This window comes from Phyllostomus hastatus, unplaced genomic scaffold, assembly GCF_019186645.2.
Source record: "Phyllostomus hastatus isolate PE091 unplaced genomic scaffold, TTU_PhHast_1.1 phas_contig_495, whole genome shotgun sequence".
Classification (NCBI taxonomy): Eukaryota; Metazoa; Chordata; class Mammalia; order Chiroptera; family Phyllostomidae; genus Phyllostomus; species Phyllostomus hastatus.
In genome coordinates this window covers 2761184-2789167 of record NW_025333895.1, presented here as the reverse complement: position 1 = coordinate 2789167, position 27984 = coordinate 2761184, and the positions used below count along the sequence as shown (strand labels likewise).

The following is a 27984-nucleotide window of genomic DNA, read 5'->3' as shown; positions in this document are numbered from 1 at the left end:
GAGAAAGCCAACAGCGGAGGGAACATTTTAAGAAAGACTTGTAGGAAGAGGAAAGACAGGTGTTTGGGTCTCCCAAAGTGTATGCCACGGAGAAGATGCGCATTTTAATTCAACAGAAACCAGCCTATGGAGCCCGCAGCAAGGTGCAGCCCCCAGTAAGCTGATGTCATCTCAGGCTGTATCAACGCAGACACGACACGGCTGGAAAGAGGGAGGAGATCGTTCCACCCGCGTCTGTGCCGTTGGAACCACTTCTGACATGTTCACTCACTCACTCATTCCATAAACACTCACTGAGTGCCGGCGAAGTGTCAGGTGCTGGAGATGAGCAGAGAGCGAGGCCAACCCAATTCCCACCCTCACAGGCTTTGCAATCCAGCGATGCAGACAGACAAGAAAGCAGGTGAAGCCGATACAGGCTGATAAAACTATGTGGGGGAAATGCGCGAGGCTGGAGGAGCCTGGAGGAGGGGGCCACGGGCGAAGCTTGAGGAAGGGGGGCAGTCAGGGGAAGGACGGGCATTGATAAGGCCTCTGACTTGAGACCTACAGGCTGAAAAGAAGTCTTGAAAATGGGGGCCGGGGCAGGGCAGTGTCCCAGACAGAGGGACGGGTGTGTTCAAAAGCCCGACGCAAGCAAACACACAACCTCAGCACGCAGGTGGCCTGACAGCCAGGCGCGTGGGAAGCTGGCAGAAAGGGAGTCCTACACGGCCACACCCCAGCAAGGTCGTCTATTACTGCCCTTCTGAAATTGTTAAATGGATTCTTAATTATACAAGTGATGTATAAATACATTTTCACTGTATAAAAAACGTGAGTATCGGTGGATAAAATTCCCCCGAGGCCACCTTCACCCTCTACCCTGTCCCTCTCGGGAGGAAGCACTTACCAGTCCGGTGAGTCTCCTTCTGGAATTTTCTGTCTTCACGGGCACAGGGGCCTATAGAAATATAGAGGTGATTTTGGTTTCGTTTCCTACAGAAACGGCCTTGCACTGTCCATGTTTTTCTGAGGTTTGCTCCTCCACCCCGGCATGCCTGTTATTGTCCTCATCGCCCCCTCAAGGGGACTGTCCGGCTGGCTGCACGCGCACCGGTCCTGAGCCTGCTCCCGACACCCTGGGCGGCAGCAGGGCAGAGCATGAGGCCGGGGCTCTGCGGCCGGCTGTGGCGCTGCTACCTCGGGCAAGCTCGTTCCTGTCCTGGAGCCTCGGTATCCTGTCCTGCAGGCTGAGAAAGAAGGACCCCGCCCGCTGGGACGCCGTGGAAACTAAGTTAAGGCTCGTAAAGCTGTGGACTTGGGACTTGGCCCATGGAAGGGTCTCTGTAGGCGCGCTGACAATGACGGTGATGCCTGTGTCACCAAATTTGAGGCCTGAGTGCCCTCAGCAGAACCTTCAAGAGGTTCCAGCCCCAGCCTGCGGAGGCTACCCCTGAGGGGGGAGTCTTCCTTGCCCCCGTGCTCGGTGGTCAAGATGGGACCGGGGAACAGGGCCTCTCGGTCTGACCCTGCAGGCCCCTCCCTCTACGGCCCCATTGGACCCCATTCCCCACCCCGCCCCGCCCCCAGCAACCCTCGGCCACCAAGAGCGCACAGCTGTGCAATAGCTATTGTTTGTTCGCTCAAGTCGCTAAAGTCACCCTTCCGCGGGAGGTAGCCTTTCCAAGGGGGGTCTGGAATTAAACTCATGAGAAATCCTATCTCATTAAAGAATGGTAAGAACTACACAGGCACGCCTCGTTTTATTACCCTTTGCTTTATTGAGCCTCACGGATGTGGCATGTTGAGCAATTGAAGGCACCACCCTCCACCAGCAGAAGGATGACGATTTGCTTTACGGTGGGACTCGCTTTATTGCGGCGGTCTGGAACGGAACCCGCAATATCTCCGAGGTGTACCCACGCTACTCCTCGAGCATTTTGTAAGCACCCACTAGATACGAATCACAGCCCTGTTCATGGAACCTTCACAAAGCCCTGAGGAGCAGGTTCCATCATTATCCCCGGGGACATATCAACTCCTAAGGTCCTCGTGACCACCTCCCACTTCCCACGAGACAAGGCCGGTTCTTATCAATCTGGACCCCGTAGGCTGCGCCGCAACTGCCAACCGGCCCCCAACCCTCAGTGGCGCACGCTGTACATGGGCGTTTCTCACTCGCCCAGTACAGGGCTGACCGTGCTGGTTTTCCTCCGCCTTGTGGCAGTGCCCTAAAGAACAGGTGGCGGCTCCTAAGGTCGCGAAGACAGGACGTAAAGTGGTGTGTGTGTGCGTGGTACACGTGCGCGCGCACGCACACACACACACACACACACACACACACAGACCTTACCTGTTCCAGACAGGAAGTGACGAGCACCACTCTGCTCCCCCTCATTGGCCAGAATCAGTCACATGGCCCCAGCCTAACTGCAAGGGAGGCTGGGAAATGTGGAGGGTCCCGTGGACGTGGGCGAGCCGTGGTTGTCTCGCCACTCTGTGTTGGTGAATGAGGGTACCGAGGCATAGAAACGTTAACTAATGTGCCCAAGTCACTGAGGCTCAGAGGTACAGTTTACACATATGGACTCACATGCTCGTTGACCCTTATACACACACACACACACACACTTATCTAAGAACCCTTTGGAATGGCGCGGTCTGCAAAGAGAATACCAGTAACATTGCCAGCTGCTATTGCTTCTCTCCGCCACACGGTGCCGCTGTTGAAGACTGCGGCTGCACAGCTTAGTGATTCTGATCCTTCAGTTGCCATTGCTGCTGCTTCAGGGCTCCACCCAGGCCAAGGAGGCACCCGCGTTCGAGTTATTTCTCCTTCCCACTCCCAGGTTCATCCTCTGTCCTTCAAAGCATACAACCATGTAATGTTGTCTGGGGCCAGAGGAGCCTCTAGCACAGCTGCGCCCAAACCAGCCCTCCCGCAAGGCCTTGGTGAGGCCCTGTGTGGAGCTGGGGCCCGGGGCTGGCTCCTCCCTTTCCTCCGAGTAACGGTAGTTCAAGGGCATGGTCACCCTGCTCAGCCCCTAAGCCTTGGTCCAATCTCTCTGGTCCATCCTAAACGTTCCCCCAGCTGAGACTGGCTGGAAGCTTGGTCTCTTCTCACCCATAAAGCCTTGGGCTCCTGCCCATGGGTGGGGTGGGGAGGAGGGTTCCGGCGTGGACCCGGAACAATGATGCCTAATACGTACTGAGCACTGAAGATGTATCAGGCTCCTTTTCAGCACTTTAAAGACACAAATCAAATTCTCCCACACCTCCATGAGGCGGGTGTTATTTTCTTCATCCTCCACTTTATCATGGGGGAACTCCGAAAGATGAAGTGACTCGCCCGAGGTCACATCCCCGAGTCAGGGGCAGAGTCAGGAGTTGAACCCGGGGAGCCCCAGAGTCCGGGCTCTTTCCCACAATGTTGTGCTGCCTCGAGAACTCAGCCCTCTCCCCCCACTGGTGCCGCAGGGGAATCTCTCCCAGGCCTTGTCCCAGGGGGAGCGGGCGATCGCAGTTCCCACCCCCAGGTCCAGGGGTGGAGCACTTGACTTCAAACAGCTTCTTCGACAGGCCCCCCAGGTGGTCGGTACCTTAACAAAAACCCGTCCACGCACTCTTCAACCAAGAAGCACATTCACGCACACAGCGTTTCCGGGTCCAGACCATCCTTTTTTACAGCTGAGAAGGAAAAGGAAGGGAAAAAGGAGGAAGAGAGAGCACGCCTCACCCTGGGCTTCCAGAGAGCAGGAGGGGTGTGTGGCAGGTCCTGGTGGCCCCCTGCCCCACCTGGACCCCTGCCCTGGGCGTGGCGTCTGCCCTCCGGCTGCCCTGAACATTGATTGGCCCATGGCCGCCCCTCCCCTGAAGGACCGCCCTCACCCAGAAGGGTAGACTCCCACACACCAGGGGGATGACCCACATGGGAGTTCAAAGGCCAGGCCCTTTGCATCGAGAGGGGACCTCTCCATGGAAGAGTCCACACTCCAGGACCTGCCACGGGCTCAGGGAAAGGGTAGACTCCAGCCGAGACCACGTCCCAGCTTAGCTCCTCGCCTGCCCCGTCCTGTACCCTGCTAGTATGCCGCCCCCTGACTCCCTTTCCCCTGGGAGTTCTCCCCCCATAACCCAAGGGACCCTGGACCCCTATCTCAGTGTTGGCACAGAATCCACCATAGCAAGGCACAGATGGAGTTGAGAAGTTTGGCCCTGGGGTAGCCACAGAGGCCCCAGGAGGCCAGCCTGGGGAGCAATCCTTGAGTTCCATCACTTGCTGGCTGGCTGGCGAGGACTCCAAGGACTCCATCACTGTTAGCTGGAGAACTGACAGTCCCCGGCACACTTGTAGCATGTGGCTCCCACGGTCTCCCACGTGTGGAGAGCTTCCCCTGTGTGAAGACAGCAGAAGTGGACACCCAGGCTCGTGCCATGACTCCGGTGTTTGGAAGTTCGGGGAAACGGTACCTGTGAGGATGACAGGTGTGAGTGGCCATTGCTAAATGCCCGCTGGCTCTAAAGAGAGTAACGGACAGGCTCAATGTGGTCCATCCCCAGTCCTCAGTGAATGCGGAGGCTGGAGGGTCTTCTTGGCCGTGTTTAAAGGAACCCTCTCCTCCTGCAGCTGGAGGGCAGACAGCACCCAAGGCCAGGCTTGGGGCCATCGGGGCAGTAGAACTTCAAGATCGATCTATGCTGTGCTGGCAGCAAGGCCTCATGGGGAAGGAAGGCAGGGGACCCAGCGACATGGGATAAGGGTTATCTGGGTAGATGCCCTCGAGAACCTTGACCCCCAGACAGGCCTGAACTCACTGGGTCTGCAGGAGTGGGCCACGTCCTTTGTTAGGGGACAGTGCCCCCACCGACCCTCCCTTGCGTGAAGACTCTGCAGAAGCCTCCAGTGAGGCCGGTGCCCCAGAAGATGCGCTAGCCCCACTCAAAATCTGCCCCCGCACGCCCTTCTGGTCATCAGACCTCTAACGAGGGGCTGATGAAATCGAACCGGACCCCAACTGGGCAAGTGGGGGCCTCCCGAGGGAGGGGGGTGCCGCATACAGGTCCTGGCTGATGGGCGCCGGCAGGAGCCAGAACCGATTTGGCAGCCCGAAGGGTTCTCCAGGAACACGGGATTTACTGCTCTGGCAGGGGCCCCAAGGGCTGTCGGGACGGCTCTCCGGAGCTTGCACAAAGTAGCCCTTGTCACTGAATGCAGAGGCCAGAACTGCCGTTGCCCACAGGAGGAGGGGCTGAAAAGTTCGTAGGGGGTTCTGCTAGAGCGAACTCACCGTGCAAGGCCACACCCCCGGAGTTGAGGCTCCCTTAGAAAGGGTCCAGTAGCTCCCCCATCCAGGCAGGAGGAAGGAGCGGGAGGGGGAGGCACCCCAATCATCAGAATCAACAGTGGCCCTCCCCAGAGCCCGGGGACATCATGTGGGGGCTGCTACTGGGCTCCCTGGGGGAGTTAAGGTTCTTCACTAGGAGGCCGGGTGGCCGTGCTTGACTGTCAGAAGCAAAGCAGACAAAGTTTTCACAGCAGGTGGCAAGGTCGGAGTGGCGGCCAGCAGGTCACGGTGGTCCCAGGGTTGGGGTGGGTGGACAGCCGACAGGGGTGTTCCTTACTCCACATCATCCAAACGGAACAAGAATGGTGGAGCAGGAGGCTGAGGCCAGCCGCCCCGGTGGGAAGCCATAATCGTTTGCCCAGTTTCCAGACCCAGAACCTGGAGGAGAAGCAGGTCCCCATGAGGAAGGATCCTGCAACTCCAGAGCGAGGGCTGAGGGGCGACAGCCCTGATTTCCATATCCTCCCCCATTTACTTGGGGCACTCAGTCTGGGGGTGTAGGGCCCTAGGTGACACTTGCACCCAGGACCCCAAAGTGCCACCACTGTCTCCCTGTTAAGGAAGGGGCACAGCCCTGGCTGGTGTGGCTCAGTGGACTGAGCACAGGCCTGCAAACCAAGGGGTCACTGGTTCAATTCCTGGTTGGGGCACATGCCTGGGTTGTGGGCCAGGTCCCTGGTTGGGGGGCGTGGATATTTCCCTCGAACATCACTATTTCTCTCCTTCTCTTTCTCCCTCCCTCCCCCACCCTCTAAAAATAAATAAAGTATTTTATAAAAAATTTAAAACTAAGGGCACACAGAAAATAGGTCACAAATGGATTCCTGGTCCAGGTCACTTCATAGAGGGTCCCCTATGTTCACAGGCCCCTTAAGGGCCATTTTATCAGTTTTCAAACACACGATTGGGAGGGGCGGCGGGCAGAAAGAACCCTTGCCTTGGCCCCTTGACCTGCGCAGGAGGCCCTAGTAGTGTTGGAAACACTCCTACTCCCCCAGCCGAGATAGAAAAGCAAAACTAAATGTGCCCCAGGGAACAGACGAAGACTCATGCTACTTCAAAAACCTAAAAGACACAGAGGCCAGGGTAACCATCAGCTTCCTGTTTGGCCTGCTAGGACCAATGGGGTGGCCACGAATCTCGAGGGTCTGCACGACATGGGGAGGCCACCAGGGCACCTGTCCCGCAGGAGAGAGGCTGGGCACAGCAGGGACAGGAAGGCCCGGCCAGCAGGTGCCAACCAGCCTCCAGCCTCCGCCCGCCCCCAGAGTTTGGGCAGTGCACTCACCCGCAGTCGCCCTCTCGGTGGGGAGCAGGGGGGGGGCTCTGCGTGGACCCCAGGGCCTCGGCTCCCTCTGCCAAGGCTGGTCTGGCGACTGCTACCGTTGAACATCCAATCTGCCAGCAACAGAGGCCGACGCGGTGCCCCACACAGCGCCATCCTTTGATGGGGCGGGTTGATTGCATCGGACCATCCTCGCAGGAACAACCTGAAGCGCCCAGGCAGATCCCAGGTGAGGCGTTTGCGCTCCTCCCACGGGAAGCACCGCTGGCCGAAGCCTAACAGAGCGTCTAGATCCGTCTCCACTGGTCCCCAGTGACAGAGCCTCAGGCCCAGGGATCTGCTTGCTGCCAACGCTGTGGGCACTTAGCCAGGGGACCCACTAGTCCCACCGCCCGCCTCACCTTCCAGAAGCTAGGAGCCTAACAGGGCAGTGGGGCAGGGCAGCCAACAAGGTGTTCGACCAATGGGATGGCGCCTGGGATCCTAAGACCAGTCGGTGGGCCTGGCTGAGCCCAGACAGGTCCCCTGCGGGCTGGGGATACCTTAAACCAACAGCCATTATTTGGAGCAGTGTCACCAGCAGGGACAACACCTTGGTCTGGGGACCAAGGTGTGGAGGCCCTGGAGGTCTGGGTGAGTGAATTCGTTGTGTTGAGCCTCTATTTTTCCACCCACTAAAAGGGCATTAATAAAATGTCATGCCAAGCTCCCACCCGGTGGCCACCGGTCTCTACACCATCACTGGAGTCACTGTTTCGGAAGGGGGACAGGGTCCGGGTCAAGAGAGATGGAAAGCCAGAGGTCCCCCCCCAAGTCTGAGCCCCATGTCTGGCATCTTCTTCGTGGGATCATTTGGGAAGTGCTTCTGCTTGTCTTCCCTGACTCCCTCATGCTGCAGTTAAAGCCTGCTTTTATTCCCAAGGAAAAGAAGATCAACCTCTTCTCCCCAAAAGCCCTTGTTTGGCCAGAAGAACATGTTTAAGTTTTCCCCTCCCACAGTGTCCTCCTCGCCCCGCCAACCACCTCGGGGCTGGGTTCTGAGAAGTCAGGGGACCCCCCCAAGCCACATCCCCTTCCCCGCTTCCCACGCCTCCACTTTATTATCAGCCAAAGATTTTGCTGGCACTGCCGAGATATTCAGAAATAAGTATGTAAATCCTTTGTAAATGTATGCTAATTACTTATTTTTAATTATAATGTAAATAAGTAATTACTGAATAATTTTAAAGTATTTACATGGGGGTGTGTGATTTAGACACTAACTTGTTATAAGATATAAAAACTATAAATTATACAGTAATTATGGCCTAATTTACATGCTAAGGCCAAACACAATTACGTAGCAAGAAAAATATAAACAATCAGGTAATTCTGTGGTAGTTACTGTGTAATAACCAAGCTGTTTTCCTCCCTTGGTTGACAAAGTGGGTCTGTGTGCTCGCTCTAGGCTCGTGGAGGCCAAGGGGAGGGTGCGTTCCGAGAGTCGAAATCAACTTTTAGGGAAAAAAAATCACAAAATAAGAAAGAAAGATACAATCAAAAGTGACTGAGTCTCACCCAGGTGGGCCATGGGGTCCGGAGAAAGGCCCAGCCACACTACGTGGCTCCATGGCCCTGCCATTCCATGGCCCTGCCTGGCGTGGCCCCAGCTGTCCCCTCCTGTCTGGCCCACGGCAGCCCCCCCCCACACTGCACCTCAGGCAACTGAGAGTCCCCCCAACTCTCACCTCTGGGCCTTCACAGCCCTGTGCCCTCAGCCTTAATCTTCCTGCACTTTCTTGGCCTGGCTAACCTTCTATCACTCTTCAGGTCTCATCTGTAATGTCTCTTCCTCCAGGAAGCCTTCCCTGACCACCCACCCACCAGAACCTGGCCAAGATTTGGCAAGGAACCCCTTCTGCGCTCCTACGGCCTCCTGGCCCCCCCCCCATTACAGCTAACCACTGTTTTAGAGACCACCTGCTTAGAGCTGTAATAACCAGGTCTGCCTCCCCCACCAGACTGGGAGGCCCAAGAGGGCTGAGCCCAGCCTGCCTTGTCTATTGCTGGGTCTCAAGTTAGTGGTACTTGGACTTGAGAATGTGTAGTTTGGTGTCAGCAAGATCTGGGTTCCAGCCTGGTGCAGACACTCTCCAGGACCGCCTGCCCCCTCCCCGAACTATCTCAGAGACCTGAGTCCTACCTCAGGGAGGGGAGCCACGGGCTTGATAAGAACACTGGGTTCGAGGTCTCACACTGCCCTTAGCTGAACCAGCTGTGTGCAGGGGTATCATTCTCCCCATTTTGCAGACAAAAAAAAACCGAGGCTCAGGCCAAGTAGCTAATGGGGTCACAGAGCTGGCTGTGAAATCAAGCCCCCTCCAGTCCCTGCCTAGAGTTCCTAAGCCCTCCCCTCCCTACTACTCTGGGCTTATGTATCCCAACTTCCCAGGGGGGCCATGAGGCCCCAGAAAGAGGTTGGAGGCACCTGACAGATGTGTGTGCAAAGACAGCGACCCTCCTAAGGCCCCAGGCCCACCGCCACAGCAGCGCCAGGAAAAGGGGCTGCCTCCCGCTGACCCCTATGCCTCCCGATAGGGCAGGGGGCTGGCTCACAGAACTATTGACCTTGAAGCCCCTAAGACCACCTTTCTCTTAAGCTCTTGTCTGAGTCCCCAGGGTCAGAACCTCCTGGAGAGATTATCAAATGAAACCCCTCTGCGCAGACGCCAGAGGTGACTGTGGAGGCGAAGCCCAGAAAACTTATCCATAGCCCACGCCCACGGCCACGGGTGCCCACTGCCACCTGAGGGCTACTGCAGGAGGAGGCGCAACCTGAACCTGAACCCCTCTCTGAACCTGTCACCTCCCTTACGAAAGGGGCCTCGGGACTCTGCTGGCTGGTTATGTCCAAGTGCCCAAGCACATAGGAGGTGCCCAGCAAACCAGCAGTCACGACACCCAACACCTACCATGCGCTGGGCCAGGCTGCCCAGCCCCTGCCCCCAGGCCGGCACACGGACAGGCAGGCCCTGGGCCTCCTGCTAGGGACACATCCGTCCTGCTTTGCGCGGGGCTCAGCAATCACAGTAGTGAAGCCCGTGTCTCACCCCAGGAGGCCGCCCCAAGGGTGCCGGCCCGATCCCAGCCACTCTTCCCGCACAAACACGCCGCCCCTCCCACCCACCCTCCTGCAGTTATCACACAATTTAGAGTCCGGGAGACGGAGGAATCCATATATGGATTCAAGGCTCGTCTTTTTCTCCTGGCCGGAGGCGTTGCTGTTCATTAAGCGCAGTCATTAGCAAGGATTTAGGGGAGCCGGAGTGGGCCCCCAGGGATGCAGGGCCCTGCGGGCCGTGAGAGCCACAGGACAGGTTGTCTCAGCCACCCCCTGTCCAAACCAGCTGTCCGAACACTCAGAAGGTCACGCAGGAAGGCATCTCTTCTCAAATGATAGAGAGCACAATAACCCCAGCTACCGTGTATAAGCAACTGCGCCTTGATGAAGCTGGGGAAGGGCCTGCCCCCACCCATCGACAGAAGGAGGTGGGCACAGAGAGGGTCAGCGATTTGCAAAAGTCACACAGCAAGCCCATAGTCCTAAATCCAATCTGACCCTAGGGTCTCACTTCTAATCACTCAGTTCGTGTCCGCTACACCCCACATGGACAAGGACTTGGCCAGCGGTGGCCAACTCAGGGCGGTGAGGCCAAAGCCAGCGCCCAGCACAGGGGAGCCTCAGGACCAGCCAGATCCGGGAAGAGAGAAATTGCCATCATTTCAGCACTACGACCCCTCATGCAGCTACTTCACAGCCCGGGAAATTCCCCGGTCCCCTGGGTAATATTTTTTTATGGCCATTGCCGGGTGCTATTCATTTTATTACACTTTTGCCTGTTATTTTTGTTGTTGGCGCATAAGCAATGTGGTCAATTCTGTTTTACGTGCCCGGTGTTTCAGATTCATCGCCAGCCAGCATGGCGCTGAGTGGTTGCACAGTCAAGTGTCAGGCTAATAAAATGCATAAAGCAGAGATAGGAAAATCAATGCCTTTGTTAATAACACTTCGCCATCTTTCACGGTGTCTGCCAGGAAGGGCCGCCCGCTGACGCCGGCGCCAGAGGCACCACGCAGGCCGGCCCTGGAGCTTGCCCTCTGTCCCTTGCCCTCGTGGAGCAAGAGCCAATCCGAGAACCCCAGAAGATGCTCACTAGGGCCCTGCGGCCCTTCCAATGCCGAGAAAGGGGTCGTTCTAGGTCTTGAGCAAGTCACTGTGCCGCCCTGACCCTCAGTCTCCCCGGCTATAAGATGGGGAGAGTGGCAGTCCCTGCCTCCCAGGGCCTTTGTGAGGGGCCAGGGGAGAGGCCCTGTCACCCACGTGACCCCGTGCGCAGCACACGGCAGGTACAGGCTGGGTAAGAGAACACTGTTGTCCCCTTCACCAGGTTACAGCCACCCGGGCCACTCACGGGTGCCCTTCTGTCCGGAGCCCCTAGGATAAGAAAGGTGTTTCCCGGGACTGAGCCCTAAAATCAGCCGTGTGTTCCGAAACACGGGCGCCGCCTCTCCTCGCGCCCAAGGATGCGGTTGGCCCCCGCGTCCTCCTGTTCCTGACCAAATGTGTACCTGGATCCCCGCCAGCGTTCAGCTCCCTGCCTGGGCACCTCCGGGTACTCCTCAGTTCCCCGCGCGAAAGCCTCTGGCTGGCATGCTCCTTGGCTTTGCGTACATTTGTGCGTTTCATTCTGAGTAAATGAAATACTTTGTGAACATCGCAGAACCCGGCCCGGCACACGGAAGACTCTGAAGGCCTTGACGGCAGGCATGAGGAGCTGAGCCACCCTCCAGGGCCGGAGCAGGGCTTTGGGCAGAGCCTGGGTTCTGTGAGGGCAGCTCTCCCAGGCCAGGCATTCCTCCCTCCCCAGCACCCCGCAGGCTGGTGAGGATGGGGGCGAGCCCACCATGAGGATAAGCAAGGGGGGTCCCTTCCCAAGGCCCCTCCTCCCTCGGCTTTCTCCCCTACCTGGGAGGGAGCGCACACGGAGCTGAATCCCCAGCGCTTCCCTGCACGCCCGGGCCTGACGCACAGCTCTGCAAATATTGGACTTTATTAATTTAATTTAATTAAACTTTATTAACCTTTATTAAAAATAAACCCTCATTAAAATTCTCATTCCCGTCTCCGGCAGAGGTGGGGGCGGGGCACTGCCTCTCCTCCAGGCGTGTTAAAAATGTCACCTGAACTGAGGCAGTGACCTCCAGGGCCAGAGTCTGGGACAAGGAGCAGGGGCTGGAGCTGGAGGGGCCGGGTAGGGGTGTGTGCGCACACGCGTGTGCACACTGAGCCGTGTTGGCGGCTGAAATCCAGACCCTGGGCGGCGGGCGAGGAAGGAAGGGTCCAGGGAGCCGGCCAGGGAGGAGGAAGGGGGGTTCGGGTGGCTCCAGGGCCGGCCTCACACCGCACAGCAGCCGGTGCCCACGCTGACCTGGGAGCAGGACAGCCTTTGTCTCCATCACACGTGTTATTTTTTGCAAGAGCCGTGCTTGCTCCTTTTAGGAAATATAGAAATGTGCCAAAAAACATAAAATTCTCTTGAGGCCACGCAGGCTCCTGCCGCTCAGCACTGGGGGGACTGCAGCCATCACCCTACCTGGGGCATTTTAAAGAACGGGGCCCCTGCTTACAACTGCGCCCAGCCCGCGGTCACAGGCCCTGCACCGAGCTGACCCGGGGGGTGACTTGCCCCGCTCGGAGTGATGCTAGTAAGCTGGGGACTGCTATTCTCCCCGTGGAAAGCGAACCCCATTCTAACATGTAACGAAGGTAGTCCTCTGACTGGGGTCTCTGCCCCCGAACACCCCGGACACCCTGAACACGGAGTCTGGGCCTGGAGCCTGAGCTAATTCAGAGCTGGCAGGCACCGGAAATCTGCTCCTGATACATGCCGGGCCCTGCCCTGAGCTCTGTGTAAATGAATCCCCCCTCCCCCAGTAGCCTGGGGTTGTGAGTGATGCTGCGCCCATTGCACAGAGGAGGAAACTGAGGCTCTGGAGGCGAAGGCCTTGCCGAAGGCCAGAAGGCTACATGGCAGAGCCGGGGCAGAAACGCAAAATTCCCTGCACGCATTCAGCTCCCTGAGCTTATCCTTGCAGACGCCAAGGGAAATGGGGCTGTGTCACCTGGGGAGGGGCCCCTGGGAGGCAGACCACCCACTGGCCTCGGCACCTTGGGCAGAGCCAGGGAGGGGAGGGAGGAGGGGGCACTGGACACGCAGGCCAGCCTGGCCGGCTCCACTCAGCCGAGCCCCGGAGGGCCCGGGTGCTGCCCGCACGTGCCTGCCCTGGGGCCCTCCATTCTGCTCGGTGGCCAAGCCCTCAGTCCAGACGGAGACCTCCGAAACACAGATAGTAGGTGGGTCCCTCTGGGTCAGGTGTCTCCCAAAATGCTTGTCGCAGTCCATGTACTCAATGAAAATACATCAGACACAGCAGGCAGGCGACGGCGGCGACGCAGGGGTCAGAGGGCCCTGGGCCCAGACGCAAACACCCCCCTTAGCGTTCGGTGACTTTGGCCGAGTTCACTCACTCATTCAGCAAGCGCTCCATGCGGGCCTGGCTTTGGGGTACAGTGACAAACATCACAGCCAGGCCCCCCCCACAGGCTTGCAGACTAGTGAGGGAGACAAAAATAATCATACGCAGCAGTCACATTGTTGCAAACTGCGGTGAGAGCCCGGAGGGCAGAGAAGAGGAAAATCCGGGAGACCTAATTAAGAGCAGAGAGGTGACATGGAACCCGAGACCGGAAGGCTGTGGAGGAAGTGAAGCAGGGCCCCGGAGGAAGACGAGGGGTGGGGGACACGGGATGCTTGACCAGAGGGCCTGCTCCCGCGCTCATTCATCTCGCCACCCCGTCCCTTACTCATCCAGCAGGCTCGCCACCAGGCACTGGGGCAAAACTCTAAACAGGACCGACACCGGCCCTGCCCTCAAGGAATTGGGGGCTCCCCCCAGTCCGGGAGGGGGGGAGAAGTAGCCCACAGATGAAGAAATAACAATAACTATCCATCGTGACAGTTGCAGGAGGGAAGTAAACCGGGCGGCGCAGCAGAGACCAGGGAGGGGGAGAGGGCCTCCCGCCTCCGCCGTCAGGGCGAAGTCGTGGCTTCTCTGGGGGAGAGACGGGAAGCCGAGACCTGAGGCTCCAGAAACACCCTGCTGGTGCAAAGGCCTGCGGAGGACGCCGTGGGGCGCCACCCGGACGCCCCGGGGGACCCAGGCACCCCCAGGCCGCGGCTGCGCTTGGAAACGACAGACGTGCTGATGCGGCTGTGCTCACAGCTATCCTGCCACACGGAGCGGCTCAGAGTTAAAAATAAAAATGTGTAACGATTTGGTTAATGGAAAGCGCCGGCTTGCATGGCAGCGGCACTGCGTGCAGCCCGTAGTGGTGGGGGGCGGGGGGGAGGGGGCTGGGGGGCGGGGTGCTCCGCCTGACCACCTGAGGGCAGGGATGGGGGCTCGGCCCAGTGCATTTCCAGCATCTTCCTGACAAGAGACCCCGAGGGCAGGCACGGGGTGGGCGCAGGCCTACCCACCGTCTTAGACAAGCCCCCGACCCCCGCACCGGTTTCCAGAGAAGGCAGGAGCCCCAGCGAGGCCGGGAAGGGGGGGGTGGGTCCTGTCTCCTGCCTGTCTTACTCTCTGACTCCGGGCCTCAGAGATGCTCCCTCCACTGCTCCCTCTCCCTTTCTCCAAGCTCCTCTCTGCTTCTTCAAGTTCACCAGCTGAACGTGTCCATAGCCTCCGTGCACCAGCGGCAGAGGCCGCCTGCCTGGCATCTGGCCCTGGTCAAACGCCCAGGAGAGAAGCCGAGTGGCCAGGCGGGGCTGGGTGCCCCTCGCTGGCCGGGTCAGCTAAGGCGGCGGGAGGGAGGGGGTGCAGAACAAGCACGGCCAGCAGGATCCGCTCTGAGGGGCTCAGGGCAGCTCACCAGCCATGACCCCGAATTGCCACAGTTCCCTAATCGTGTTCCTGTTTGTCATTAAATTCAGTTGGACAGTAAATGCCCTGCCCAAAATGAGGGAGTGCTCTGTCCCTGAAGCGGGGGAGGCAAGCGTGGCCTGAGCAGACGTTTGTAAGAGCGTCTCTTGTTCTGAGACACCGCCCCCCTTCTTCTCGCTGGTCCCACCAGGGCAGTGAGGGGTGGGGAAGGGCGGAGTCTCAGGGGAAGGAGCTGTTTTCTTTAAAAAAAAAAAAGATTTTATTTATTTTTAGCAAGAGGGGAAGGGAAGACAAAGACAGGGAGAGAAACATCGATCAACTGCCTCTCTCGCACCCCCAACTGGGGACCTGGCCTCCGACCCAGGCATGAACCCTGAGCAGGAATCAAACTGGCGACCTTTGGGTTTGCAGGACCGTGCCCAACCCCCTGCACCACACCAGTCAGACGGAGGAGCCGGTTTCAGCTGACTCCAGAAAGCTCTGTGAGCACAGCAGCCAGAAAGCCAGGTCCTGAGAGGCTGTTTGCTGAGGCCACTGCCATCCCGGGCAGGGGCGGCCGGCCTCGAACACCGCCCTGCACGCACAGGCGCGCCAGGCCCCAGGCAGCCACGGAGCCACGTGCAGCCGCCCTGTCACGAGTGTGCCGACAGACACAGACATCAGGGCCACACGCGAGTGCCTAAGCACGTGTGCACAGGCCAGCCCAGGAAGACAGCCGTGTGCACGTGTGCGCAGCACCCTGGGGTGAGAGGGCGCCTGCTCCTTGCTGCCTTCTCTCTGGAGGACGCAGTTTCGCTCTCGGAGCAGACAGGCCCCTCCCCTTCCCTCCCCTCCCCGGCCTCTGCGGGAGCAGATGCGGATACGAGCTACACAATCGCTCCAGGCCTCTGTTTCCTCGTCTGCCCCTGGCAACAGGGGCTCCCAGAGCTGGGGTCCAGACGGGGGCCCTGAGGGCGACACCGCCATGTTGCCCTCGCCCTGCAGAGAGATGGACCTGGCCACGCGGCAGGGAGGCCTCTGGGCCCCGCGGTGAGCGGGAGGTCAGAGTGGCTCCCTGCCACGAGCCTCCTGAAGAGCCCAGCTTTGGGAGGGCCGGCTCCAGGGTCTCCCCGCAACCCTGGCTGCGATATAAAATAGGTCACTGGCATAATCCCGGCCAAATTGGCCTCTCGCAGATCAGCCAGGCCGCGCTCCCTGGGCCTAATTATCCCATATTTGGTCAATAAGCCATTAACACAGCGTCTCGGATGTTAATAACCGTTTCATGAAAAAGTCGGCGTAATTTATGAGATCAACACTGGTTAGCAAAATTAATAAATATTTCATTCGGTGAGATTTATCCCCGTGTGCTCCCGACAGGTGGATGGACGGAGGGCCCTCGGGCAGCCCCGGGAGCCGGCAGGCAGAGGAGAGGAGGGTCCGGCTCTCCCTGGGGCCGATAAACATTTACCTCGAATCCTAGCACCATAAATCCGCGGGCTGGATGAGGGAGTCCAGTAAAACCTGACTTAACATTATGTTCTGGCCATTAACAATATTTATATAGATGTCACTTCGGGGAGGGTTGGAGTCACCAGGCGGGGCCCAGCGGTGTGACTGGAGCCAGCGCAGGACCCACGGGGAAGGGTTGTGCCCGGGGAGACCTGGGACAGTGGGAAGAGCCCCGGGTCAGCTCTCAGACCCTTCTGGGGTTGGCAATGGCCAGTTGGGTGACCTCCGGCCTCAGTCTCCTCATCTGTAAAAGGGGAGTGTTGACAATAGCCATCCTGTGGGCCGCTGAGAGGATGAAGTCATTTAACAGAAAGTTAGCCCCTGGCACACAGTAAGCACTCGGCCAGCGGACACTGCTCTACTGATTCGCAGTAGCACAGGGTCGGCCCTCTGCCCTGAGGGAAAGCAGTTCCGTAGGCGACACTGACCCTTCTTCGCTGAGTTTAGTGTCTACCGCATGCTGCACACACATAATCTATAGTCCCACGTGATCCTATAAGGTGAGCCCTCTTGATATCCCCATTTTCCAAAAGGGGAAACTGAGGCACTGGAAGGCAAAGTGACTTGCCCAGGGGGGCTGCCCGCTGGAAGTGTTGTAACTGCCCTGGAACCCAGGGCTGGGGCTCCAAGCAGGGCCTCCCCCCGGCCCCACCACCACCCTGCCCCCAGCCTTAGAGAGCTGCGCTGGGCCCCCTCGGTGGGCGGGCCCGGGAAAGGCTGCTCCGCCCCCCTCTGCCCTCCGTCCGCCACCCTGGAGCCCCAGCACCCAGACTGGGCCCCGCGGATGCAAGGGCCTGTTGTGGTTAAAGAACTTTCCAGGAGAACCAATTAGTTTTCCGTGGGGAACTTTCCAGCAGGCATTGATTTCTCCCTCTCCCCACCTGGGGTTGATTTGATTTGCGAGGAGAAGCTCTTCCACGGGCAAAGCAATTGTGTGAAATGAGAGCCGAACGTGACAGGCTCATCTGCGGCTGAGATCAGAGCTGGGACTGGGGCTGCCGAGACGGGGTGGGGGATGGGCACGGGGGTGGGAGGTCCCGCTGGGACCCTGGCACAGAATCACCCTCCAGCAGCACGAGCCTGGTGTGGAGACAGCAGCACCCAGACAAAGGCCAGCACATCTCCGGCTCCCCCTGGAGGCCGGCGGGCTGCTAGCTTGGCCCCCTTCCCTGAAAGGCGTCATTAAGCGGCGCTTGCAAAGCAAGGTCTGAAGAGCAGAGGTGCCCAGGGCCTGGCTGGACCCTCACACCCTTCAGCGTCCTGAGTCCCATTTGCCTTTCGTGGAGCTCCTGCCCTTCCCTCACATTATCCTTTTAACCAACCTGGGAAGCAGGAACGGAGCTTGGCTCACAGAGAATTTCAGTGAATACTGGGGAAGCTAGCATGATCCCATTTTACAGACAAAGACACCGAGGCTCGCAGGGGCCCGTGGCTGTCCTAGAAAGAGCCAGAGCCAGAACTCAAACCCAGATCTGACTCCGAGTCCCCCCCCGCCCACAGACCAAGCCCTTGGTCTGCTTGTCTGTCCAGGACCTGAACGGAAGCCGGGTCAGGTGAGGGGCTTGAGGGGCAAACAGGAGCTAACTGCACTTACCTGGCCCTGAACACAGTGTGGTGGATGGAGAGAAGGAAACTGTGAGGGCCCTGCCCCCCTGCCTTTGCAGAATCACTCACTCATTCAGTCAATCAACAAACATTCATTGAGCTCCTGTGATGGGCCAGACGCGGGCCCTGGGGGTACAACGGTGAACAAAGACGACATTCTAAGGGCATGGGTTCTGACCTCATGGATGTCACACAGGACAGACGAAGAGGGCCTGGTGGGGCAGACGGTGTGCAGGAGGTAAACAGAGGGAGCTGTGGGCACGGGGGGCGCAGGGGTAATGGGGAGTAGAGGCCGGCCTCCCCGGGATGGTGAGCACGGCCTCAAGGAGGGCGGGCAGGGAGGGTGCCGACATGAGGGAGGGAGTTGTGCGCAGCGGGAACAGTGAGTGCAAAGGCAAGGAGGCCCGTGCGGCTGGCGGGGAGGGCAGAGGGCAGAGGGCAGAGAGGCAGCGACCCTACATAAGGGCTGGGGCCTTACGCCCAGCGACAGGGAGGGCACTAGAGGTGTGAGCGGAGGGGCCAGGGGCTGCTTGGGTTGTAAAGGGAGCAGCCTGGCTGCGGAATGAAGAGTGACAGGGAACACAGGCCAAAGCAGGGAGATGCATCTGGGGGGACAGACACACCGGGCTCCTCGTCCTCCCTCCGAGACTCGGCAGCATTAGCAGTGTCGCTAGGAGCGGGCGGTGGTGGAAGGGGGCCTGGCCTGTTCTGGGGCCTGTGCCCCGGAGGAGCTCCCAGTCCTGGGAGGGACATGACCCTGGGTCGACCTTCTGCTCCATACCAGTCACAGCTCTCAACTCTCAGTCTTCACAATAACTTTTTGAGGGAAGAATTTTGAATTCTATCTTACACAAGAAAAATCTGAGGCCCAGAGAGGTGAAAGGATGAGCATTAAGTGGGTGGGGGGGGGCGGGGGGCTGGGATTCGAACCTGTGTTTACTGGACTCAGGGCCTGTGCCCTTCCCCTACAGCCTCACCCAGTGGAACCACAGGTGGAAGGTGGGAAAGGATAGAAAGTCCAGCCTGGCCCAGGCATGCACTTGCTGTGTGTCTTTTGGCCCTCCCTGACCCTCTCTGGGCCCCAGGCTTCCCGGTTATACCGGGAGAGGGTCCCATCCTCTAAATGCCCCATTTCCTCTGACCTGAGGTGGGGGGATGTGCTAGGGGTGTTTCCCCAGGATGGGGGCAAAAGCGCCCACAGTCTCCTGTACCCCAGCTGACCCTGCCATATGCTATGCCGCCCCGTTCCCACCCTGCCTCACTATGACACCAGCACCCGTGGCCCCGGTGGGTGAAACCAGAGTGGGGAGGGGTCGGGACGGCTGTAGAGAAAGCGGCCAGAGTGGTGGGTAAGTCACCTGGGTTTATCTTGTTCCCAAGATGGGAGTGTTCCAGTCTGAGCTGCAGACGGCCACTCGGACCACAGGTGCGGTGGTGGGAAATGAGGCTGGAGGGGCTCATGGGTGTAAGAGCCCAGCCGAGGAGCCCGGCCTCAGCCCTGCAGGCACTGGGGAGCCACAGAAGGCTCCAGAGCAAGGGAGTGAGGGTCAGACGAACATGTCAGAGACAGCCTGCTGGCAGCTGTCAGGAGGCGGAGGAGCGCCTCCCATGGGCCCGTCAGAGCGGCTCTCGACACGTCAGAACCAAGGTCCCAGCCCGCACTGAGCCGGCGCCCCAGTAGCGGACACGGAACGGACACTGAGGGGTGCACCAGCGACAGACTGTACTGTGGGAGCAAAGGGAAGGGAGAGCGGAAGAGGGGAGGTGGGGGACAGGTAGCAGGATGAAATGAGGTGTCAGGGTGACCTCAGCGAAGAGGTCAAATTCCAGCAAAGATGTGAGGGAGGTGAGGGAGAGAGCCAAGCAGACGCCCGAGGGAGACTGCTCCAGACAGAGCAGAAGGCAGGCGCAAAGGCCCTGCGGCAGGAGCCCCAGCAGGTATCCAGGGAGCTGAAAGGTGACCCGTGTGTCTGGAAGAGCCGGCTGGGGGAGCTCGGGACAGAGAGAGGGCAGGTGGGGCAGAGAAGGTTGAACTTGGGCCCGGAGAGCAACGGCGGTGAAACCCAGTGGCAGTGAGACGTCCGTGAATGGACACCTGTCGGGCATTGAGTGTAAGTTAGTTCACAGCAAACACTCGATGAAAAGGACCTGTGATTACTGCTGCTTCTCATTAGATTATGACGCCTCACCCTCTTCAGGGGGCCGCGGGTGTCTTGGAGTCTCACCTCCGCGGTCAGGAGCTGGGTTTGAGCGGCTGGGACTGTCTCCCGTCGGGCTGGGGACTGCTCTGTCTCTCAGCCTCTTGAGGACCATCCGGGGCCTCACCAGCCTCCGCCTGGAAAAGTTTGGGGAGCGAGGGGACGGGGCCGCCGGCACAATGGCATTAAATCAGGCCCCCGGCTCCGGAAGGAATCTCACCAAGAAGTTGTTAATACCTTTATTATGGGCTGAAATGTATGCACGATATTAAAAGACATCCCGTCTCTGCCCCCTGTGTCACATCTGAGATGTAGCACAGATAAATGATATATCACCGCACGAGATCTACCGAAACCATTAGTAACCATGACATTTTGACGTCAGATTTTAAAAAATTTCTAAGTAATCTTTTTGATTTATGAAATGCTGTCTGGGTTCATCGAGAGAGATCTCAGATTTATCACCGCCTGGTTAGAATTATTAATGATTTTCAATTTGTAAATCTGAAATCGAGAAAGTCTGTGGGCTCTGGGTGAAAACTCCCTCTGAGGAAGAACCCAGCCTCCCCTCCAGCCACAGTCCGGCCCACGGAGAGAGGGCCCTTCTCCCCGCGTCCTGCACACTAGATATTGCCTCCCAGCAGACCTTCTGCAGCACGTGCGACTGTGGGGGGATCCACTGCAGGACCTGCTCTGGGTAGGCGAGTCAGTCCCACTTCACACGGGGGCTGGCCCTCCCCGCCCCCACACGGGCCTGGAAAGCTGCTCCTGCTGGTTTGGAGTCGGACGGGGATAGTGAGGAGAGGGACGCGGCCCAGGGCAGCAGACAGCTGGTTCTCTGCCCCGCTTACCCTCTCTCTGTCCCGAGCTCCCCCAGCGGGTTCTTCCAGCCACATGGATCCCCTTTCGTCTCCCTTGGGGCCGGTTCAGGCCTCCACTCCGTTGCAGGCCCCTCACACCACTGAAAAGCCTGGACCGGCCCCTCCTTGCCCAGGGCAGTGGCCACACAAGCCCCATGTGCTTTGGAGCCCACGCACTACTTCTCTGTGTCTTCCAGGGGCACTCCTGCCGGAGGTGTCGCCTTGCCTGTCCGTCTCATTCACCCCCATCCCCGTCAAAGCCTCCCTCGGCCCCAAGTTCCCAAAACCTACCCTGGCCTGGGCAGAAGGCAGAGAGCAGCACCGCCAGCCCCACCCCCCAGACCTAGGGTCCGGTCCCCGTGGGTTCCCACCACCCAGCCCCGGGTCAGGCTATCCCTGCAGCCAGCTTGCGCCCCCCCACCCCACCCCCCCGGACACAACCTGTATGCCCGTGGCCTTCACCTGGGCCGAGTGCTGGAGCGGCCAGGGCAGCCTTACAAACGCCGGGGCCCAGGCCGCACCGCGGACCCACCGAATCGGAACCGCCAGGAAGTTCTCACAGGCGGCCAGGCCCTGCATCACCGCCGCACCCCGCCCTCCTTCCTCCTCGCCACCACTGCCTCGTTCGGAACTCGCCGCTTCTCTCCGGGACCAAGGAGGTCTCCCAGCCTCCGTTCCCACCTCCTCCGGCCCTTCCTCCCCACATCCGTCCAAGCCACCCTCCTGCTTGCACCCCCTGTGGCTCCCATAGCCCGCAAGGGAAAAGCCTTCTTCCCCTCAGTTCCCTCTGAGGCCTGGAGAGGGCTGTGGACCGCTTGAGGCCATGCAGAGAGCCACCCGCAGGACAGAGCCAGACCCGGACCCCCCACCCCCACCCCTGGCTCCACCCCAGAGAGCCTTCACTCTCTGGCTTCCCCCACAGGGCTCAGAGCCTGGCTCCAGAACTACCCTCCTACCTGGGCAAGGAGGAAGGAAGGGCCCGTGGGGTGGGCACCCCCGGGGTGCAAGGCTCACCCACCACTGGATGGGGCTCAGGGCTCCGCTCTCCCACCCCGGCTACCCCGGCGCGGGCAGGGTGGGTAAGCCACACAGCCGCTCTGAGACTGTTTTCTGACCCATAAAACGGCAATAGATTCCCTGATCCCTGGAGTTCTATAGGATTTAAGCTCCTCTCCCACAGGACGAGTTCAGTGTCCGTGCGCAGGGAGCCCCCCGGGAACACGTACCTGCTGTTAGCACTGCAATCACTCGTGTGTCCTGGGCTGGGGTGTGCGGGGAGGCCACGATTACCAGTTTCGTCCTGCATTGGGTTCAGATCCTCAATGCGCTCTTTTTTTTTGGGGGGGGGGCGGTCAAACAGTAAGTACTGAATATAAAGTGACCCCCTCCCCATGGGGAAGAAAGTTCAAAGGAGACCAGAGAATAATACAGGCTGCATACCCACCTGTGCATTCACACTTTTGCATGCACACCCCCCCCCCCCCGCCACGTGCACGTCTAAGCTCCAGCAGTGACAGAGGAAACGCCTGCCTCCTCCAGCCTGATGGCGGCCGTCAGGAGGCGGCCCAGAGGTGGTGGGGCTCCAGAGCGGTCCGAACAGCGGCAGCCTGGTCCCTCTCTGCTTCCCGCCGCGGCCCGGGGAGCCGGGGTGCCTAGCAGGTAGGCGGCACCTTTTCCCCGGCTCTGCCGCAGATGCTACTTGGCTCGGATCTCGTGCGTGGCCTCTTCAGTGGAGCATGTGGCCGCCGGCACGTGGCCATAGGTCCCGATGGCCCGTAGCGTCTGGGCCGCATCCGCGGCTGCCCGCCCCCCGCCCCTTGCTGCCCAGGTGGCTGTACGGGTCCTGGGAGTGGCCGGTGCGGCTCCCCACCCAGGGCCCGGCCCAGCTTCCTCCGCCTCCTGCCGCTGAGCCAGCGCCTTCCACGTCTGTTTCTCCTCCGCCCCCGGGGGTCCCGCGCACCCCCGTGGGGACAGAAGTCCAGCGCTTCGTCTGAGGGTGCAGACTCCTTTCTGAAGATCGTGACAGAGCGACATTCATCGTCTTCCCCGAAGGAGGAGGCTGTCAGGCCGGCCGCCTCCACCACGCCGTGTGATCCGCTCCTCTGTCTTGCTCCTCGTTTTTCTGGATCTGCCACTGTGTCGGAAGACAGCCGACATCTCTCTCTCCACCCTTTTACGAAACTCCTCTTTCTGCTGTTTCTCTTGTGCCTCCTGGAGTTTCTCCGGGAGGGCAGCCTGCTCTCGGGCCTTGCGCCGAGGCCCCTGGTCACCGAGGCCGGGTGGCTTTTCCGCGGGGCTCAGGAGGGAGCCCAGTCGGTCCACCGCCTTGGGAGTGGGGGTGGTGCGTCTTAAAGGGAAGGGCAGAATGCCTTCAATGCACCCTTTGCTGGCCCATGACCTTGGCCTCTCGGGGCCTTGGTTTCCCCAATATGAGGGCCCATTTCTTCCACAGCCCCTTCCTGTCCGGCCACCCCACTTCCACCCTGATGTGAAGACACAAGTTCAGTTTGGAAGTGACCTCCTAGTAACTGTCCCAGCCCCGAACTCCAGAGTAAATGATACCCTGACGGAGAAAAAAAAATACGTGTTGGCCTCTTTTTTCTTGATCCACAATTTAAAGGGAACATTGAAACCACATTTCTGCACGTTTCCAGACAAAACACCAGCGGACACGCGGCTGCCGCCTCCCATGCACGCAGCACAAGGGGCCCAGGTGACACTGCTTAGAAACACACGCAGGTCGCAGGGTGCGCAGGGACGTGCACACAACACAGCGCACTCGTGGGCTCAGCAAAGAGGCTCGCTCCTCGCAGGGGCAGGGTGCCAGGTACCGCGAGGGTCTCAGACGTCTATTCTGCTTTTGGGACCCGCAGGGGGCTGGGGGCCAATTCTGGGAGGCCTTATTCTAGCTCGTATTCGTCGCTGAATCGCTTCCAAACTAATTTGGTTACCACGTGCGAGTTAAGTGACTGCCGCAGGTGGGCCTGGCCGGTGGAGTGAAGTGCGGTGGGGGGGGGGGGGGATTTGGGGGGTGGGTGTGTGCAGCCTGGGGGCCCTGACCAGCAGTTGCTACCGTAATAACAAATGCTTCCCCGAGGGAGGTGTCTGGATCGGGTGCCCTGGCCACTCTGCATCACAGTGCTGATTTACGAGCACCTGCTGTATGCACGGCCCTAGGTCTCAGCAATGCATGAGCAACACCTCATCCGGTCCTCACACACCCCTGTGAGGGACCACCCCCATTTCACAGATGGGGGAGCTCAGGCTCAGACTGGGGAAGGGGCCCAGATGACTGAGTGGGTGCTGGACGCCAAAGGCCAAGCTGGTCCCATCTGTCCCTCCACCACCGCCAGGCCTGGCGCACCCACCACGGGCTGCAGTGACGTGAGGGGCAACCAGGCTTCCTGGGACGACCCCCATGAACCTGTGTTAGAGACCCCCCCTCCTCACAGCCAGTGTTCACTGAGCCGCCATGCAGCCCTGGACCGCTTACCCTCGGCGCCTGCAGGTGAAGGCAGAAAGCCCAGGCGGAGCGTGAGCGCTGGTCTGGCCAGCCCCTGACGCTGACCGTGGACCTGCCTGCATGCAGCTGAAAGTTCCGAAGACTCTTGCTCTCGCTCCCCTGACCTAACCACACTACTGGGGAGCCGAGGTCGGGACCCTGTGCCCCTTGCCACAGCTGAGGCTCCGAGAGAACGTGATGGTGGGTGGTCCCAGCTCTGGGAGCTCGGGCAAGGGGCTCCTCTTCTCTGAGCGTGGCTTTCTCATCTGCAAAGGGGGGCTAACGAGTCCGAAGGAGACAGCATTCACGAAGGACTTAGCCCAGGACCTGCCTTAAGAGATGATTACGGAGTCACTGGCGGCTATTTTGCCGTGTATCATGGGCACCCACGGTTTCGTGCACATTACATACGGGATCATTATACCCATCTTCATGCCCGTGGTATGGAACCACTATGCCCATGTATAATACAGACCCTTACTTTTCCCTCAAAAATTTGGGCAAAAAAGTGTGCCTTATACATGGCAAAACATGGTATTTCTCTTTTTATTATTGTTGGAGGAGAGTTTTCCAGCAAATCAACAGCCAGACACTCCCATGCAGGTCAGGTTGAGGCCGGGGAGGGCCCAGCAAAATGGGGCTGATAATCTGGGGCAAAGGTGACCCGTGGTGGGCAATGCTCTGCGCTGAGCCCAGGGGACGGGCTGGGGGCTCCCGGCTCTGACAACCCCGCCTCCGCCCGACTCCCCTGTGCTAAATGGCGAGGCTGCCTGAAAGAGACCTGGTACAGATGACGGCAGCCTTTTAGGGGAGGTTTGGGTGCTGCCCTCAAGATTTTTAATGCATATACCCCCTAACTGAGCAAGTCTACTTTTACAGATGTATCCTATCGAGCTCGCTAGATGCATCTGCAGTGACTCATGTTCAAGGATGTTTGGGAGGCCCAGTTGGGCCTGGCTATGTGGCTCAGTTGGTTGGAGCACCAGGATGTTGTGGGGTCAATTCCCAACCAGGGCACATACCCATGTTGTGGGTTCAATCCCCAGTCGGGGCGTGTACGGGAGGCAACCGATTGATGCTTTCATCTCACATCGCTGTCCGTCTGTGTCTGTCTGTCTGTCTGTCTCTCTCTTGTCCTTTACCTTCTCTCTAAAACCAATAAACACATCCTTGGGTGAAGATTAAAAATTTTTAAAGGATGTTTATGGAGTCCTATAGGTAAGAAAAAGAAACTTTCAAATAAATGCCCATCAGTAGGAGATTAGTTACGTGAGGACACAGCCCAGCCGTGGAGAGCCATACCACCCCCACCAAAGGCCACCTGTGGTGTCTAGGAAGACAATGGAAATACTTCCAGGATGGATTTCTTTGGGGGAAAAAATAAGGAAAGTAGAAAAGCAATGTGTATGGAATGATGACACATATAGGGGTGTGCGTGTGTGTGCGTGTGTGTGCGTGTGTGTGCGCATGTGTGTGTGTGATGGGAAGCAAGAAGGCCAGCAGGCACTGCCAGCTTCTGGCCTGGCACGGTCAAGAGCTTAGAGGTTGCCACTTCATTCTAACGACAAGTAGAAGCTGAACAAACGGACACATCCACAGCTCTTCCTGAAGAAGTATAGGTGCAGGGCGCATCACTGCTCCCAGAGAGAGGCAAATACCAAGAATGACAACTAACCGGAGTCGCAGCCCACGAGCAGAAACCTCCGCGGGGGCGGGAGGCGGGTAACGAGCCCTGATGAGCCGAACTTCAGGACAAACTTCTTCTCTAGGAAAGGCGGCGTCAGAAGAACAGGAAGACAAGGCACAGACAGGGAGAAAACACTTGCAAAAGACATCTAATTAAGGACTATGACCCAAAACATACAGAACGAAAAACAGAAAATGCAACGATAAGAAAACGAACAACCTGATTTTAAAAATGGGCGAAACCCCTGAACAGACACCCACCCAAGCAGATACACAGACGGCACATAAGCAAGAGGAAAGCTGTTCAAAATCACACGTCACTGGCGCGTGGCAGATACAGCAGCAGTGAGGTAGAACATTACACAGCTGTCGAAGGGCCCGAATCCAGACCGCCGACGCCCAACGCCGGTGCGCGAGCGTGGGGAGCACTGGGGACTCCGCTTCGCTGCTGGCGGACGTGCAAAACGGCACGGCCACTCTGGGGGGGTGGGAGGGGTGGGGGGGCGGTTTGGGACGCTTCTTACGAAACGAAACACACTCTTACCATATGACCCAGCAATCACGCTCCTCGGTATTTACTCCAGAGGAGCTGAGAACTTACGTCCACACGAAACCCTGCACACAGGTGTTTATAGCAATTGCATTCACAACGGACAAAACTTGGAGGCAACCAAGAAGCAAACAGATAAACAAACTGGCCCATCCAGACAATGGAGTGAGAGCCAGCACTGAAAAGAAATGAGCTAGCAAGCCATGATAAGACATGGAGGAGGAGCCTCCGTGCATATTTCTGAGTGAAGGAAGCCAACCTGAAAAGGCTACAGAATGTATGATTTTAACTATATGACCTGAAAAAAGCAAAACTATGGAGACAGTGAAAGCACCTGCGGTTACAGGGTTAGGGAGGAGGGAGGGTGAGCAGGTGGAGCACGGCGGATGTTTTAGGGCTGTGAAACCATTCTGTGTGATACCACAATGATGGCTACGTGTCATCACGCATTTGTCCCCCCCCTATAAAATGACAGCGGATGTCCCCTGGAGTGTTTGGGAGGCTGCTGCGAGTGGGGCTCAGCAAGGGCTGAGCAGGGAGGGAGCGGCCAGGCAGGCTGGGCGAGTTACTCTCTGTCCTTAGGATGCACGCCCCCCTCTGCCTTACCTGGGCCCCCAGTTCCCCAGTGCCTCCCCCCCATCCGGACTGGACCTTTCTCCCAGTCTAATTCAGCTCATCTCTGCAGAAACTCTCCCCTGCCTCCAGCCCATAAAGATCTCTTCCTTCCTGAGCTTCAGGTCTGGCAGCACATGCACATCAACAAACCTTTCCCAAGAGCTCACCATGCAGAAGGCGTCGCCGCTGGCGTGGGAGGAACTGTGGGGAACTCAGCTGCCCCGGCGCCCGGTGGAGGGATCTCTCAGGCAGGTGAGTGGGAGGAGAGGGGCTGGGAGATCACCCCGTCACCACCTCACCCTCCGTAACCAGCCCAGTGCCTGATGCATAGTAGGTGCTCAAGAAATCACTGAACACTGAACCAAACAGTTGAGATGCATTCAGGTTGCACGCACTCACGCATCTAGGCTGACATGCATGTGCTTCAGTGGACACACACTTATAGTCACGCCTGTGTGTGCCATGCACATTGACACGCCAAACCCACCTGCACACGCAGACAGTCCCGATGCAGGGGCCCGCTCCAGCCCGCATCCTCATGCCCATGGCGGCTGCCTCCCGCACAAAGCTCATTTATTTTGATTTATGAATATTACAAAAATAAACCTGAGCATCTTCCCGGGGATTCTGTGATCCTGACACAGGTCCCCACGATATTGCTTTTCTCTCCTGGTTACCTGAAATTAGCAGAGTAATTCGGGAATCTGCATCTTTATTTAAAAGAAAACACTGTAGATGCAGAATTATAAAAATTTAATATGCTTCCAGGAAAATGAAAAATGAGAGGTTGTGATCTCGCCTAACACTTTCAAATGTGTTTATTAATTCATGTTTTAAATCATAAGTTTCATTCGGTGAGAGCCATGCACAGCAATAAGC

General features: G+C 58.5%; 1 pseudogene; it reads right to left on the bottom strand.

Moving 5' to 3' along the window:
• Nucleotides 1-22404: 22404 nt before the first annotated feature.
• On the bottom strand, nucleotides 22405-27651 carry LOC123823321 (annotated as a pseudogene).
• Nucleotides 27652-27984: the final 333 nt, after the last annotated feature.